At 36.3% G+C, this 16421-nt stretch overlaps 1 long non-coding RNA gene across 2 annotated transcripts in view; it reads left to right on the forward strand.

The window, feature by feature from the left end:
• Positions 1-15531, forward strand: part of LOC141425739 (uncharacterized) — a 126105-nt gene extending 110574 nt beyond the window's left edge. Inside the window, exons 2-4 of one of the 2 annotated variants that reach the window (XR_012450816.1) lie at positions 270-369; positions 7595-7706; positions 11429-15531. This is a non-coding gene — a long non-coding RNA (uncharacterized lncRNA). Of the gene's footprint in view, positions 1-269; positions 370-7577; positions 7707-11428 lie in introns of both variants that reach the window. The other variant, XR_012450817.1, reaches the window with a different exon arrangement.
• Positions 15532-16421: the final 890 nt, after the last annotated feature.

Below are 16421 nucleotides of genomic sequence, written 5' to 3' on the forward strand. Positions count from 1 at the left end.
ATTAAACCAAAACTATTAATTTAGTTGTCTGTTTACCCACCATAGAGAACACTACTTGAGTAATGATAAGAATCATATCATGCTCAACTTTGCATTCTCATTGCTAGTAAACTCTGCCTGGCATATTAGTAGTGATGAATATGTGCTTATTACACCAGTGAATAAAAAATGCAGTTGTTTCATCAAATAGTTCTCTGGGAAGTAGAACAAGTATAGCAAGTGATTCAGATGTTGTCCCAATTATCTTCTGCTCTTACCCCAAAACATAGTGTCTGAAAAAAAGAACTAAATCAGCCACAGTGGATGATGCTTGCAATTCCAGCTACTTGGGAGTCAGATCAAGAGGATCACGGTTCTAGGCCAACCCAGGTAAAATGATTTTTTAACCCTATTAAAAAAATAACTAATACAAAAAGGACTGGAAACTTTGTTCAAGTAGTAGAGTACCTGCTTAACAAGTACAAAACCCTAAGTTCAAACCCAAGCACTGCAAAGAAGAGCTAGTTTACTTTATCGTGTGATTGTTGAGGTTCACTTCCATTGCATTTTGTTAGTCAAGCAAATACCTAAGGCTGGCTGAGATTCAGAGGGACTGGAATTAGACTCCACTTTTCAGTGGGAAGAAGAACAACATATTTTCAGCTTTCATTTACCACCGATGTTTGCGAATAGCCCCTATTTTTTTCAAGAAAGAGGTTAAGTAAATTGATAGGTAAATTAATACTAGGAGTGTTTGTACCTTTCATGACTTCTGGTAAGATAGGAAGCTTTTCAGGCAAATGTCCCAAATCTTGGCATCTATGGCTGTGTATTTCTATTTAGAGTGCAAATACTGAGAGGAAATGAATCTCAGTAATCTTTGAGGTCAGTTTTACCATTGTAAGTTTTCATTACAAGCTTTCTGAAAATTAACCTAAAACTTTTAAATGTGATTTATGCATTCCATTAAATAACATCAGAGATGGGTAGCCCATTTCATAAATATTTTTATTGAAACTTAAGAAAAAATGTCAAAGAGACTCTCCCAATGTCTACACATAAGAATTTTAAGGTGTACTTTTGGGAATATTTGATTTTTACATATTTCTTGGCTAAAAGTATTGCAGAAATGCTTGGCAGTGTCAAGTGCATGCTCTTGTTGGCTAATTTGTCTCTGTTTAGATGACCTAATATGACATTTGGGGGGCAAACTTGTTCTGGTACTCCTCTAACTCACCTTAAAGTGGCTGTGTTGGGGTCTTTGAGTCAGGAGGGCCTTACAGTTGTTTGTTTTCTCTGTCTTTGGGGGAGATTTTAATCCTAGACTGAGCTCAGCTGCTAAAGTCCAGTACTAACAAGAGTCCAGACACTTGCTTTGCAGCATAGTCTCTTTGCTACTCCATTCCTCTGAAGTTTCAGCTGAGAAATTTTATTTGGGGGGAATGTCCTGGGAAATATCCATCCTGTCTTCTGTAACTCCCAGCTCTTCCCTTTCTTTCAGTCATCCTATCTTGGAATTATAGGTCTTAGAATGCATCATATTAAACTCAAGCTTATTTGCCTATCACAAGAGGCAGTCTTACAAACTCTGTGCAACAAAATAAGAATGTTGACTATGTGATACAAAATTCTCACTGTGTCTATCAAGTGACACTTTCCTCTTTGGTTTCAACATAGGATTATTTTGCTCCTTTAAGCAACTAGCTTATTTTTGCATTACAGACACCTTGAATCATCATGAACTGATTAAATTTCTTTGTTCTGCAAGCTGATGATAACTTTACAGATGGCAGTCCAACTCTAGCAAGAATAAGAGACTTCATGGCATTAAATTATCTACATTGTGGAACTCTATTTTCCCCTGTACTTGAAATGGATTATCTTGCTGTATTTTAAGTGAATCTATTAATTGCTGTAAATCATTTTGAGAACAATAATGGGATACAGATGAATAAAAATTCAACTAAACAGGTGCAAAGGAAAAGGATAAAATTAGTGACTGATTTTTTTACTTGTCTTGGGACAAGATAGCGGCTCTAGACTTTCTTGTAACACCTCTAGTGGAATAGCCTTATTCTTTTGAAAATAAAAAAGAAATAGCAATGCCTATGGATGACTTTTGGAGAGAGATACCTTCTATTATGCAATTATGCAGCCACAGAGAATTTTTGAGTTGGGGAAGAAAGGAGGATGCCCCACTCCATTCCCAAACCGAAATCTTACTGTATTATTGCTGGGCTTGCAGAGGGAGTGTCTGGTTTTGATGCCTGGGCCTGGGGCAATGGATTCCTGGCATAGGGACTTCAACTGCCACAGAAACAGTGTTCTAACTTGCAGTTATGTGTGGCAAAAGAGTACTGTCATATAGTAGTTTTATATTTCTATACATATACCAATGTATAATGGTGTGTGTATTCCTGACACATATAAAATAAGTACAATTTTTGAGCTTATCTGAATATCTAATTAGTTTTTATGGCATCATTTATATGAAGCTATGTATTTCAAGTACCTTAAGGTTTATTCGTAAATTGGGGACTTTCTTCACCTATATTTGTGTTTACATTGAATACATTTTTGTGGGAAAAGAAAATGAGCATAGACAATATTTTCATTCAATACTATGGATAACAGGTAATTAATATTATAAAGGATGCTGCTATGGTTTGAATTTGGCTTGCCACCTTGAACTCAGGCAAGAGTTAATCCTTTAATGGCAGTTAAGAGGGTGGAAACTGAAGCCAGCTACCGTGTGTAGCGGAGGGATCTTCAGGAGGTGATTATATTAGATAAGGTCATCAGTGTTGAGTCCCCAGGATTTAATCCTGATGGCTTTTTAAGAAGAGGAACAGAGATTAGATATACAGACATAGACATGTCCACTACCTGTTTGTTTCCCTGTGACACTCTGTATCACCATTGTACTCTGCCAATAGGTCACTACTGTAACTGAGCCAATGCCGGTCTCATACCCTTGAACTGTGAGCTAAATAAACCTCTTTTCACTTTAAAGTTAATCTCCCTCAGTATTTCACTGTAATAACAAAAAGCTGACTAATATAGATGCTATTTTAAATTATTGTCCTGCTTGATATTTGGCATTTATGTTTCTTTACAAAGTCTTAAAGTATAAATCCTTATTATAACGACCTTTGTTCACAATATGAAATAAAAAGATACTAATTGAGTTAGAGGGGAATGGAAATATATTTGAAGTATTATTTACCAACTGTTCAATTCAAAATTACTTAGTGAAGAAGTTTATACTAGTTTATAAAATTAGATTTGAGACTACATTTTAACAAGTAAAAATGAAAAAATAAAATTCATGAGAAGACTGAAAACTTCCAGACAAAATGTCTCTTAGCTATACTGTGTTGGACAGAAATTGAAATAATGCTAACACCTCTTCTTCATGTGAAAACACTATTGACATTATGTCAAGGTCTTTGTCACTCAGAAGGATGAGAGTGAGTATTCAGAAAGGTGTAGAACAGCTCCTAAAAGGCAAGTTCCTGAAGAAATGGGGAGGGCAGCAGGACACTACACTGGGCTTCTGGTGTGTGTGTGTGTGTGTTTTTGTGTGTCTGTACATATGACAAAAGAGAAACAAAGATTGAGAAATTGAGGCACAGAGAACAGATTGTTCTTAACCCTGTAGTAAGAGCCTGAGGCAAAATTTACATACTGACCCTCCATTGGCAGGGCATTATTCTAAAAAGTTCTAGGTTAGATGAAAAGCATAGTGAGGCTGAGAAGGAGGGAGAACAACAGTGACCAGTTCAATTACCAAGGTGACCAGGCTGACTGCAGCTTCATAGAGAGCACAGCTGATGGCTTTGTCTGGTGGGACAGCTTATAAGGAGCCAAGTACCGAGTGGCAGATGAGTCCACTGCAGGGGAAAAAGGGTGACCTCTTCATCTGCTGATTCTTCCAGCCACATATCTCTTGATGGTCTTCCTCATAGTGTAATATCACTCCTGAATCTCTGCCATGTTCTATTAGGCTACTCTAGGCAGCCTCTAATGACAGGGAAGCCCCGGTGGCCACCCCTGTAAAGTAACTTCTGAGTAGGTTGCAGTGGCGCTGGCAGAATTTGAACTGCCAAGGGCCATAGGATCCATCTCTAGGGTGACTCTGGCTAAGAAACAGAGCTGAGCTACTCTGGGGTGATGCATAGAAGGAAATGAATACACATACCTCAGAGGATCTCTACTCTTAAATTTTCCATAACCACTGCTGCCATTTATTTACTGCTTACATTTATTTCTTACTTACTGTACTCCAGGCTTCATTCTAAGCATTTTACTTACATTGTATCTTCGAATGTTCAAACTCATATAAGAGAATCCAGTTGTGGTTTGTTTTATAGGTAAGTAGACTGAGGCATAGCACACAGAAGAGCTATCTAATAAATCTTGATCACAGAACTTCTAAACCTCACTGTGCCAAAGTTTTATAGAACAAATTAAATCCACTGAATGAGGAATATATTTAATTTTATTACTTTTGAAATAACTGACTCATTATTTCAGATTTCATAACAACTTTATAGATAATAATTAACTTATAAGAACAACTTTCAGTTGCATAGATTTTAGGCAGTTTTGCAATCACTGCATACTCATTTGCATTTACTCCTCTCTTCAAGTGTCTTCCTTTTATTAATTTCACTATCATTTAACATCACCAGAAGGAAAAAGGCAGAGAGAGAAGAAATTCAGTAGGCATTCATTCATCACCAGACTTCCTAAAATGGCTGGGTATAAAAGGTGGTTTGACTAAAAATCCCTGGAAAATCTGTCAACTGTGTATTATCCTCCATTATCACAAATACTAGTATTGAGAGTACTTTAGGAGCATGGGTTTTGTAGTACTTATGGAAAATTACTGAACTCTGACCATTCCTCACTTGGGACAACTTAGCAGCCAACTTCAAAACAAATGCCAGGAGCAGATCTGATGAGTTTATTTTTTATTCGGCCAATGAATGAAGTGGGTGGGCTAGTATTATGATTAATAACGGGTCACATGGCTATGCATTTTGTGCGTAAAGAAAATTGTATAACTTGACCTTGAGAAAAAAATAGTCTTGTAATTTTAAGAGTAGTCTTAATGTAATTATTACCATCTGGGCCATCCATTGACTTCCACCCTCATTTCTAATACTCTTAGCAGCAACATCCTTGATTCTGTTATTGAGGATGCCTTGGAATAATAGTGACTTTACAGGAATGATTAATGACTCTTAATCAAACAATGCAGGAGAGATTTCCAGGCACCAACTCAAGTCCTGAATATAATTAACATATTCACTTTTCAGAAGCCAAGCAATCACTTTTTATTATAGTTTGTGCTGTAGTTCTTCGACCGAAACTTGTAAGTAATTATTTCACATCCTCCTATTTATTGCAGTGACCTCTTAATGCTAAGCATGCTTTTAATTTGGGGAGAAGACTGCCTGTTCTGTGACTTTTTAGGGTCTATGCTTTTGATGTTGGATAGTTTGTCCTTAGTAATAGTCTAATTATCCCACTGGAGGAGATGTTTTGTTTTTAAAGGGGATTATTCATGGCCTAAATCAGATACCCTAAAGCTGCCAAGTAATAAAAGAGATGCTTAAAATTCTAAATCATCTTGCCTAACTACTAACTAAAAGCCAGTAGTGTTGGTGTTATTTTGGTGACCACACTATTGCATTCTTCTTGCAGAACTGCATAATTGAAGGGGTGGGGTCTGGTTTGCATTTCGTCTAAAATGGCTTTTACAGCCCTTAGAAAGCTGGAAATCTGCTTCATGTTTAACATGTCTTTCCACAACAATTTATGTTCATCCTTTTTTTTTTTTTTGCTTGTCATTGGAAAACTTCAATGTTCAGTGTTTTCAAACTTCAAAGTAATGAAGACCCTCAATATCCTTTTTATGTTGAAATATGTTCTAATACGATCCTCTTTCATAGAGCTATTACTTTTATATTAAGTCTTAATGTTCCTACTAGTTTAATTTCAGCTTTATTTCTTAGTAAGTAATAAATAAAATTTCATTGGTGAGCACATGCATGACCAATCTGTGCTTTGGTGAGCTGGAAATTTCCCACTGTGGGAGAAGCATTTCTAAGCATTTCTCTTCTCCATTTTGAACTTAGCAAGGGAGGAATTTCTTAATGTAGTTTCTTCCCCTTCCCTCTGTCTGCCCACTTGGAGTTACCACAAGGTAAGGACAAAAGAAAAAAACCAAACAGTAAGTCCTAAAGAGGAATCAGAAGTAAGTATCTGAGCCAAAAATCTGAGACAGGGAAAGCACTGAAATAGTAAGGTTATAATCAATGAGGAATTAAAGAGGAATGTCAAACACAATGGAGTCCATTTGTCATAGCACTGTGACATGATGGAAAGAATTGCCAGTGTCTCTTAATCTGTGCCCTAAATTATCCCAGATAGGTATTTAGCTTGTTCTTTTTTTTTTCTTTTCTCCTTTTATCATTTTATATTTACTAACATGTATACATTGCTTGTGCCACCTCCCCCTTACCCCTTTCCCACCTTCCAGGCAGAACCTGTTCCACCCTATTCTTCTCCGATTTTGTTGAAGAGAAAACATTAGAGATAATAAGAAAGAGATATAATTTTTGCTAATTTGTGATAAAGATGGCTATACAGAGAGATTCCTAGTGTAGCTTGTTCTTAAAGGAGTAATATTTTCATACCTGCCTTAATAAATGTATTTCTGGGCTTCACTTAGCTTCCTGTTCTTACTTGACCTCAGAGCCTGCTGCCGCAATTCAAAGTTAGTTATTCTTCCCTTTCCCAGGTGACATAAAGAATAATTAATTATTATTTATGAGTGTTTTCAGTCACAGAGACTAAGTTACCTCTCAAATACGTTCTAGTCATGGTATACTTATTTGCAAATACAATATTCCTAGGCTGGCTGGACTGCATCTCTGTACAGCAGAATGTTATTATGCAACAAAGAAAATTAATATGACTTCTAATATTAGTCAAATAAGAGACCAAAGTCCATCAGGCATTGTGCCATTTCCTCCATTAGCAATATCTTTTAATTTTTTTCCTTTTATTCCTAAAACATGGGGTAATTCTTTCTCATAGTTGTATTTCGAAATGAACCAAATACCCTTGCCTAAATAAATAATTCTAGGTTTATTTTCAGTGCAAGTTTCGCTCTCTTTAGAGCCCATTTGCTTCATTTTTTAACTGTGTATTGGCTCATTTTTCATAGCTCTTTTGTCTGAAAACTGTTTTTAAAAGCTTGAATTTTCTGGCTTTACATTTCTTGTTGGGATTACAGCTGACTATAGTCTTTTTTCATGGCACTATACGGTGACTGTTTCCTGAATTCATGTTCTCTTTATCTTCATTAACAAGCACATAATCATCAGTTGGAAGGATATTTGCCTACATTTTTTTAAAGTATTGGGGATTAAACAGAGGGTCTCCAGCTTGCTAGGCAAGTGTTTTAGTACTTAAATCAGGCCCCCAGTCCTGCCTACATTTTTTAAGGGACGACTTTTATTCATGTAATGACATTTCTCTTTTATTTTTATAAGTTGCAATAAAATTAACTTGTTCCCACTCAGGCATTTGTTTCACATAGGAAAATGGCACACATCAGGATTTTTATGAAGAAGAGACTATTTCCCAATTGCCAAGATTGAACATGCCTGTAAGAACTGTTGGAGAGCTTTGGAAGAAAGAATAGACTAGATGTGAGTACCTGTCTTCTGGGAGTTAAATCAAGATCTAGGTGATCTGTCACCTACCCACAGTGTGAACTCACCTTGTGAGTAATCAAAGAGCACAAATATGAATTCTTCCCCTTTTCTTTTTGTTATTCATACAATGATAATAATTGCAAAATGATCATTTTAATAGATAATTATTGTCACTAAGGATAACAGTTTGGTGTAGTAGAAAAGCCTTTAGAGGCAGAAAGATGGGGGCTCAAACTCCAACCCCACCCGTGTATGTCTTTAAACAAGTTACTTAAACTCTTTAAGCCTAGGCATCTTGGTCTGGGAAGCAGGAAGCAATTATTGTAAGGATATAATATATACTTAAAGTATGTATTCTACTGCCTCACAAGTAATATAAACTCAAAAATGCTAATTTTCCTACTTTCAAATCTTGTTTTAAAAATTATAATTGACATCTCATCTTTAAAATGTGTTTTAAGATATTAACAATAGTAACGTCACAATACAATATCCAATCACTTTTGCAAGCTAGACCAGCTTTGAGGACCATTGCTTTTAAGGGTTTCCTTTATGTTTAGTGAGCTATAGGAATTACCTTTTCTATCTTCAGAATCTTGAATTTACCAGGAAGACAATGGGTCTGAGACATTCGTGTCAGCCTCCACACTAGAGAAAATAGCTCCCGGAAAAGACTTTGACTACTCTATAAGATTTATATCAGTGGTTGAAAAATCCTGCTCATCCAACCTCCTTACTTTAGAGATGAGGAATTTGAATCTCAGGGAGTTTATGGCTTATTCAATTGATGGTATTACTGAGAACTAAAAAGTGGTTTGCTTCCCAGTTGAATGCTCTTTCCATTATCCCGTGTGGAGTTATTTTGAGTCAACCAGAAAATCTGCAAGAACATGAAAATAATGTTCTTTCTCCCTCTGACCTCAGTAATAACTGGTTAAGGATTTAGAGTGCTTTGGAGCAAATCCTCAAACAGCTGCAAGTCCTCAATGTTCCAGAATAGATATTTTAAATTCTCCAAATAAAAAGTCCGGATAAAGACCTTCTTTTCACAATAACTAAAAACGCTTCCAGTTCTCCTGTCATAAAGTTGCTTTTGAGACCTCAAACATTCGATGATGTTCTTTGAAGTAGCAGCACAGAGTGGACAGAACACTGGGGTACATGTCAAAAAATTCCTAGATCCTAGCTGTATCACAAACTTACCTTTTATGTGGCATGAGGTAAGCTTTAAATAGTTCTAAATTTGAAGTTATTTTTGATTCTTATTTTTTCTCACACATTTCATATCCAATTGAACACCAAAAGTTGATGGTGCTTTCTCAAAATACACCCAGAATCTGACTTTTAGTTACTCTTCTGCTCCCACTTTCATCCAAGCCAGTGTCATCTCTTTTCTGGAAGATTAAAGAAGATGCTGCTATGGTTTGGCTATGTTTTTAGTGTCTCCCCCAAAAGTTCACGTGTGGGAAGACTTGATCTTCAGTATGGCTGTGAAGAGGTAGTACCTGTGGGAGGTGCTTAGGATACTGAGTGTGTCTCAGAAGGGATTGTAGGACCTCAACTTCTGGTCCTTCCTTCCTTCCTTCCTTCCCTCCTTCCTTCCTTCCTTCCCTCCTTCCTTCCTTTCTTCCTCCCTCCCTCCCTTCCTCCCTCCCTCCCTTCCTCCCTCCCTCCCTCTTTCCCTTCCTTCCTTCCTTCTTTTTGGTGGAACTGGGGTTTGAACACAGGGCCTCATACTTGCTAGGTAGATGCTCTACTATTTGAGCCATGCCCCCCTCCCAGTCCTTGCCCTTTGCCTTCCTCATTTGAGGTGGGCTCTCCTCTTCCCACACATGCTCACACAGTTGTGACACCTTTTATTGTTATGCCCTCTCCAGAGCTCCAACCAATGGGGGCCAACTGATCTTGAACTTTCAACCTCTAAAACTTTAAGTAAGCTCATTTTATTCATAAAGCTAGTGTACTTCAGGAATTTTGTTATAATTATGCAAAACAGAGTGACAAAGCCTCCTAATTAGTCTGTTTCTACATTTTCCACACATCAATAATCTCAAGAGTTTGTCAGCCCATCTTCCATAATGGACCTGTCCCTCACTTAGCAACCTTAATTTGTTCCTAAAAACTCCTGTCACTAAATGGAAAGCTATTATATGAAAAAAGCATTTTTGTTAATTTTAATGGGAAATGTGATATATTCCACCCCAATCCAAGCTGCCCAATTGATTTTTATAGATAGGAAAATATTTTAATTGAACAATAAAATATTTTTAATTTTTATTACATTTTGTGAGTAATTAACATTAAATTGAAAATAAAATAATTGGGTACAATATGTAATGACATGAGGGTTTATTGTACTCACCAAGAGAGGAAGGGAAGCCTTTGTGGTGGGTGCTGGTTGGTGAAAGAATATTAAAGGCGCTTTTTCTTTATAAGGTATATTCTGCTTTCTGAATTAATGTTTATTTCTTTTTTAATGCTTTAGGTCATTTGGAGGGTTATGTTTGACTTGCACTCAAAATTCACTATAAATTATAACAGAAATATAAGTTAAGTCAAAATAATAGCTAAAGATAAGAGCATTTGGAAAGATGTAAGACTTTAGTATAGATACTGAAAAAGCTAGAGAGAAAGATGCCACATCTACATTCCTATCACTAGGCATGATTAGGCAAAATTAAATAAATACTTTCGGTTTATCCGAACATGGCCCCCAGTTCAAATTTCTTCTATCTGCTATTGATGACTAAGAATTGATGACTAAGAACTGTTGAAAAAAAGTATGTTTTTTCCCCCAAACTGCAATGTCAAAATATCAGTTCTTGTGCTTATTTGCTCTTATGTGTTTTGGGGTATAAAGGCCAGTATATTTTTAAAAAGAGTTTTTTGGAATGGTAACTTTTCAAGCATCTTTATGGAAAAGAATTTCTCATTAAATAGGCATTGTGGGTGGTGAATCTGTGGGTACTGGTCTTTTCATTCAGGTTTCTAATTCCTTGTGTGTAGTGTAGGGCTCTGTTGGCTTGTATATAACCTAGAAATCAGAACATAGGGAAGGATGTCCACCTAATGTATTTATTTCATGATCAAGCAACACAGCATGTACTTTTTAAGTATCACTTATATGCCAGGTACCCTGACAGAACAGGTAAGTCAAAGAAGAAAAGGATTATCCTTACCTTCATGGGGGTCCTCAGAGATACTGGCAGGGCAAATGTGGAGCTGATAGGATAAATGTATAAGCTGTGTAATGTTTTGAGTGCCGTATTACGGAATGATCTAGGGCAGACAGAAAGGAGCCCTTGACTCTGCCTGGGATAGAGTGGAGTTGTCAAGCAACAACACAGAAGAAGAAACATTAACATTAAATCTTGAAGGATCAGGTGCCTGAAGAAAGAGGCTGAAGTAGAGGTGGATTCAGAGTTGTGCAAACTCTGGGCAGGATAGTATAGTAAGACCTCTGACTCTCTGGATTCAATCAACCACTGATAGAAAAGATCTTGGGAAAACAGTGCTTCTGTACTGATTGTGTAGAGACTTAAAAAAAATCATTACCCTCTCTGCGATTCAGTTTAGCAGTTGTTTACATTATATTACATATTAAAAGTGATCTAGAGATACATTAACGTATGCGGGAGGATGTGTGGAGGTTTTGCTCAGCACTGTGCCATTTTACTTTTTTGATTTATTTCTTGTTTACTTATTTATTTATTTAGTGACAAGTTCTCACTATGTAGCTGGCACAAGCTCAAGATCTTCTTGCTTCAACCTCCCAAGTGCTGGGATTACAAGTATGTGCCACCACGCCTGACTTCTATGCCATAAAGTCTTGAGCATGTGAAGACTTTGGTATAGGGTTGGATGGATCCAATCAATCTCGTGGATACTGAAGATAAATGCATTGACAAAGGTTATGAATAAAGAGACTTTTCTCCAAAGAAGTAGGGCCTCTTCATTTATAAGCTTTCACCAAAGTTGACTTGTTCCACACTGAGGCAACATTTCCTGAGTGGTTTAATAAAGGGAAGAAATGATCATTGTTCTCCATACAGGATGCTGTGAAAATATTATCACTGTTTGGGCTAACTTATAGCAAGACAGTTCACTCCAAATTTGAAGGCATAAAGAAATATCATTTTATTATGCTTATGAATTATGTGGGTCAGAAATCTAAACAAAGAACAGCAGAGAGGATTGTCTCAGTTTTCACGGTGTCTGAGTGCTGTCCTGGTAAGATTGGAGTGGCTTGGGGAGACTTGAAGAGCCAGAAGTGACTTCAGTAGTTGGCGGCTAGAAACATCTGGAGACTCCTTCACTTTTTCACACATGGCACCTAAGCCAAGATGATTTGAAATCTGGGCTCAAGTAGAATACCCATGTGTGAATTCTCTAGGCTGGCTGGGCTGGGTACCAAGAGGGAGCAACCTCAGAGCAAATGTTCCAAGTATGCATCCAAGAGGACCAGATGAAACCACATGTTTGTTCCTGAACTAGACTCAAAAGCCACAGAATGCCACTTCATCCTCATTCTATCAGTTGGCACAATTCTGGTTGAAGGAAAAATGTCATAAATCCTATCTCTCCATGGCAGGACTGTCAAAGACCTTGTAACCACTAATAGAAATCTCTACTTTTGCTACATTGCAAAGCAACTATTGATTACAGAAAATATTTTTGTATTTTCTGTTGTTATAATGGGAGAAATTTCCTTTTGGCATAATGGTCAGGTAAAGTATTTCTTCTTCTGAGTAATTGTTTTTTTTTTTACTTCATGCTTACTTGAATCAGAATACTGACTACATTTCCGGTGTTAGTCAGCTTTTCATTATTGTAACAAATACCTGGAATAAATAAACTTATACAGAGAAAATAGTTTATTTTTTGCTTACAATTTTAGAAAGTTCAATCTACGATTGGGATGACCTCTGGCCATCTGGGCACATCATGGAAGAAATATGTGGCAGAGCAAAATTACTCACTCCATGGCCATAAAGAGGAAGGGAAGAGACTGGGGTTATAATATCTTCTTGAATGTCATGTCCCCACAATGAATGAATAACTCTCATTAGACTCCAGTTTTTAAATATTCCACAACCTCCTAAGCGTTCCGTGGGCTGGAGACCAAGCCTTTATTATATGTGCCTTTGGGGACATTTACCTAAACCATAGTTTAGTATACTTCAAGTTGAGTCTACTTGCATAAACTGTTCTTTAAAGTATTTTTAGAAGGCTGAGTATATTAACAACTATCATCTGTTTTAGGTGAGGTGAGTGTGTTTCCATTTTGATTATGCATAGAGAGTAAAGGCAAAAAAGATAAAAGCTAAAGACAGGCAGAGAACAGATCAGAAAGTCCATATATGTCTTGCTAAGACTGGGACAGTTTAATTTGTATTATCTCATTAAATTCTTAGATCTATCCTGTGGGTAGGCACTAACATTTAAATTTTATAAAGAACATAGTGGAGATAAATTATTTTTTGGTTTTAAAGTTTAAGAGCAGCATGATGAAATTATAGCTACAGAATTTTTATTTATTGTTAATTTCATCATCTTTTTAATCTTCCCTTTTATTATTGTCATTTAAGGACCAGCTTTTACAAAATTTCTCATTGAGGCACAATAGAGCAGAGCTATCTGTGGTAAAGGACATATTTTACTTTTAATTTTCAATGTCTCATTGACATTTTTGTAAAATATAAAATATAAATAAACTTATGAAGTGTCATAAAAAAATGACAAGAAAAAGTCAAGTGGAAAGAGATGTTCAAAATACCAGCCAAAGTTTTTATTATTAGAATTTATGGTTATAAAATTACTTTGTCTAATTGGGGTAAAGCTTCTGAATGTTTACTTTTGATTTCTGTATTTACCTCAGTTTATTCACAAACAATTCAGGACCACTCCATTTATACTTTGAGGAATAACTTCTAGAGGAGTAGATTGATGTAGACAGATCATTTTTCCTGCCTGATCTCTCACTCAAAGCACAGTTGCTAGTAGGCCATCTTAGTCACCTTTTCCAATAGTGTAAACAACATGCTTTCAGTGATTTATGCAGGGGGTTAAATTGCTTCAAATTGTCTGGCACTTTGTTAGTGCCTTGCCCATTGTTTAGCCTCAGCTGGTATTTGAGGACAGGGGCAAGTCTTCTGGTGATTAAGCAATAGCACACGGACACTGTGCTCATAATTTACAGCCAACCTTGTTTTTCACCCCACAGAATTCCTGCATTCATTGATCTATTTGAATTTTATCTATGTATAGGGTGGAAAGTAAGAGGTGACTGTATATTGGTGCCATATTTCTGTATGCCAAAAGAATACTGTAAAAATACCATATGTCTATAGAAAATCTAGTGTTGATTAATAATTTTTCTTTGCATAGTGAGGCTGAGTTTTTGCTAAAGTTTTGGGATAGACTAGACACTACATGGGTACTTTCCAAGCTCCTTTTCCAAGAAAGAGAAAGGAATGCAGTTTCAATTTATATCCGAAGAATTTGACAATCTTGGATGTTCCATGAGGTTTGGCAACATGAGCTTAGGATAACATTTTCCAAAATGTGTTTCAAAGCATTAGGCTTTTTTTCCTGATTTTCATCCTTCAATGCATGGTTTCTCAGAATAAGATATTGGTGAGAAAACTATGATAAACTAGACAAGCTAACACATTAGCAACTGGTTAATGGCTTAGTTTCCTTAATGGTAGTTGCCATTTCTTATTGTACATTGAGGACACATGGAGGTAATGTTTTTAAGGTTTCATGTTTTCCCTCATATGTGAAAGTTAGATCTAAATGTGCATATACAAACATACACACACACATATACCTACATATATATGTACATACACATACATACATATGTATATATACATATATATATATAGAGAGAGAGAGAGAGAGGGAGAGAGAACACGATTGTATTGTATTAGTGGGTCTCTTTGAGAGGACTATATGAGGAGGTAGGAGAGGTAAAGAGAATGTTAGAGTGAAAGATAATGAAGCACATTGCATCTGTATATGAAGATAATATAACACAATGCATTGTAAGCTTTGAACAGTAGGGGAACAGGGCAATAGAGAAAGATAAGTAATAGGAGGGATTAATCTGATTAAACCACTACCTGAAATACCAAGACAAAACCCTCTTGAACAATTAATATACACTTAAAAACTGAAGGACAGGAAGGTAAATCAGGTCCTGTCTGGGCATGGGTATCAGTGGGAGGGTGAAAGGCAAAAGGAAAAGGATCAAGGATAGAAAATATGGTGGATGTATTTTGTATTCGTGTATGAAAATGGAACAATGAAACCTGTTGAAATTTTCCTGAGAAGTGGGAAGAGGAGATGAGGGAGATCAATGGTGGGGGGTGAATCTAATTAAGATATATTATAAGCACAATATAAATGTCACAATGTACACTCCATGTAAAACTTTTATATGCTAATAAAAAAGAAATGTCACAATGAACCCCCCTGTAAACTAATACATGTTAATAAAAATGTCTTTAAAATATAGATGCCTGTGTCTTTAAAAATATAGTTCTTGAACACACTGCTCCAAATAGCATCTGAACATGGATATTTCTTTAAAATTTCACCTAATAATTCTACTGTTTATTGTGGTTAAAAACCATTGTCTGAAACTAAAGGCTATAGTGATGAAAGACTCAGTATAATCGTGGCCAAATTATATTTTCATCATATCCCAGGAAAATGTTGCTTCAATAATTGATGAAAGTAATATATGCTTAATACTTTATTATTGTGTGTAAAATTCCAATCAATTTGGGAAATAAAATGTGACAAATAATTTATTGAGGACTATTATAGACTAATTGTGTTATCTCAGATTATTCTCATAATATTAAATCAGATAATTTATTATTTCAATTTTTTTAGAAATATGGACACTAATGTATGAGAATATAAAAATAATCTATAGTCACTAAAAATGCAGAGCAGAAGGGCACATATTGGACTTTTAATTTGAAGTTCAATATCCTTTTATTTGTTGGCTACTTAATGTATAGCCAGTTTTCCATTGCTGTGGCCAAATACCTGAGAAAATCAACTTTTCAGTTCATGGTCACGTGGTTCTATTATTTCTGGGCTTATGGTAGGGCAGAAAAATCATGGCAGGAACATGTGGTAGAGCAAAGCTGCTCATTTCATCATGATTAGAAAGAAGAGAGAGAGAGAAAAAAGGAGAGGGAGGGATGGAGAGAAAGAGGGAGAGAGAGAAGAGAGAAAGAAAGAAAAGCAGGGAATAGGATAATCTTTAAGGTCATGCCCCCAGTGACACAGTTCATCCAAGACCCCACCTCCTAATTCCTAACACTTCCCAACAGTTCATTGGATCATGAACCCATCAATGGACTATCCATTAGTGAGTTGAGAGCCCTTGTGATCCAATCACTTCCCCCAAAACGCCACCTCTCAACGCTGCTACATGGAGGACCAAGCCTTCAACACAAGAGCCTTTTGGGAGGACATTCCAGACCCAAACCATAACACTCACTGATGCGTTTGGCTTAAAATATGCCTTCGCTTTACCACAAGTAACTATCTCTCCCAACACCATGGGTTCTAGCTTTTTAAGTATTCTTAATTTGTTCCTGGTGCATTTTTTAAAAATTTAAGCTCTTTCTCCCATTGTTTCCTGTTTGAACTTGGCATCTTGTGGGTTTTCCTTTAGTTTGGAAA

The sequence above is a fragment of the Castor canadensis genome, chromosome 8 (assembly GCF_047511655.1).
Source record: "Castor canadensis chromosome 8, mCasCan1.hap1v2, whole genome shotgun sequence".
Taxonomy (NCBI): Eukaryota; Metazoa; Chordata; class Mammalia; order Rodentia; family Castoridae; genus Castor; species Castor canadensis.